Below are 1,953 nucleotides of genomic sequence, written 5' to 3' on the forward strand. Positions count from 1 at the left end.
TGACTCGGAGTCATGAGTGGTGGGGAGGCAGTACATCCTTCTGAAGTGCTCTGTGGGATTTTTCCATTTGTTCTTACATTTCCTTCTGCTGGAGTCAGAAGTGCTCGGCCTTGTGCTTCTTGACTGCTGTTTGTAATTCAGCGGGTGGGTCTGGGTCTCCTGAAGGGAGGGTGAAGGATGACAGATTGGAAAAAGCCTGTCCCTGAATCTCTTTGCAGCCTGATGTTCATGCAGGTTTATATTTGGGCAGGCTCAGGTGCTGCCTGAGTAGGTCACTGCCAGTCTGTGTTAGTGAGGTCTGAGCTGGAGAGCCACCAGAGCCGCACACCCAGCTCGGCTCTGAGTGTCTGTGGAAGCCCAGAGATCTCATGGGCTGTGATGAGAACCAACAAAACCCACAAGAGCGCCTGGTCATGGTGTGTTGGAACACTCTCTCATTATTGTGTTGCTGATAATTTTGCATTTTTGCCCATTTTCATTGGGCTGGATCTCACCAGTATCATGATGAATTCAAGATTTCATATAATGCTTTCATCAACACAAAGTTGATGAAGTTTCAGTCTGTGGCAGTTTTAGATCATTTTGGGAAATGATCTAAGTGTGGAGAACACCTAGGATAGGCAGAGGCGAATTCCTGGGAAGGGGTGTTCAGCCAGGGCCAGTCTGAGGGTACCACTGGCTTGAGGAAGGAAACCAGAACTTCCCATTTCTGAGGCAGTCACGAGGAGTAAATCAGGCAGTAAAATGTAAATGTTCCTTGACAGGAAATTTCACTGCAGCAAATTATGTAGGAGCACTTCAGGAGTGAGTGCATAGGAGAAGAGATCTCAGCATGACCTGGATAAAGAGCAAAGCTGGTATTGAAAACTCTGGCAGTTGGAGAAATCCCAGGCAATGGAGCAGTTAGAGCATAGCTAAAAGGTTTTTATCTTTAAAGAGCAGAAGTGATTGGTTCTTACTCTCTTCCACAGAAAAGAAACTGTCACAATGAACAGCTACCATTGGCATCCATGCGTGGAAGGAGGTGTGTGATCACTGTCAGGAGTTTTGGGGCACAGCCCATTGAAACCTCACTGCTGGGGCTGGGAAAGGTTGATAAAGCATTTTACAAAGTCCTGCATGAGTGCCCTGGTCTCATGTCTAACCAAAGGTGTAGAGAAGATTTGTTGCTTTGAAAGGTTTATGCCAGGAAATGAAGTACACAACCTGCCATGGTAGGGCAGCAGGGAGCTCTTGTTGTCAGCATCAAAGAGGTGGGAAGATGTTTTGTAAACCTGACCTGAAGAACAGGTTTGGAGGAGATCTCACCCCCACTGAGGAGCTGACTGACCACACCAGTGCCACAGGGAACACCTCCCAGTGTGGCAACCCCAGCAGATACCTGGTATCAGAGAAATGCATCCAAGCACCACCTCTGCCTTGTTCTGAGTGGGATGTTGGCATCTGTGCTGATAAGGATGTTGCTAATGAGACAGAAAAGTCTTTTTCATTGCTTCACTGCATTCAGTTTTAGTCCTGGCTCTCAGGAACCATGGTGTGCGTGACCTGCACATGTGAAGCATCATCTCTTTTTCTTATCTCCTAAACCTGTGGTCTTTGGTTGCTGCTAAAGCAACTTTAAAAATGTTTAAAAATAATTAAATAGGCGCACTAGTGTGAGGATTACTTGTCAGTTCAAAAATGTGTTTTTAAATTAAATCCAAGGATGTGTTTCCTTGGCTTTGTGTGGATTTTACCCTGCCAGGCAGGTGCGCATCCACAGTCAGTTAGAAATCAGACTGGAATTTCAGTGCACAAAGCCTGATTCACAATTTGTGTGTCCTTATACTTTCATCAAATTGAGATGGTGTCTGGGAATAAGCAGTGGATGCAGTGTTGGGTGCAGATGATGCAAAGAGCTCAGTGATGAGTGAGTTAACACAACATTAATAAAGGAATTGGTGTCAGACTTCA

This window comes from Melospiza melodia, chromosome 10 (genome assembly GCF_035770615.1).
Source record: "Melospiza melodia melodia isolate bMelMel2 chromosome 10, bMelMel2.pri, whole genome shotgun sequence".
Taxonomy (NCBI): domain Eukaryota; kingdom Metazoa; phylum Chordata; class Aves; order Passeriformes; family Passerellidae; genus Melospiza; species Melospiza melodia.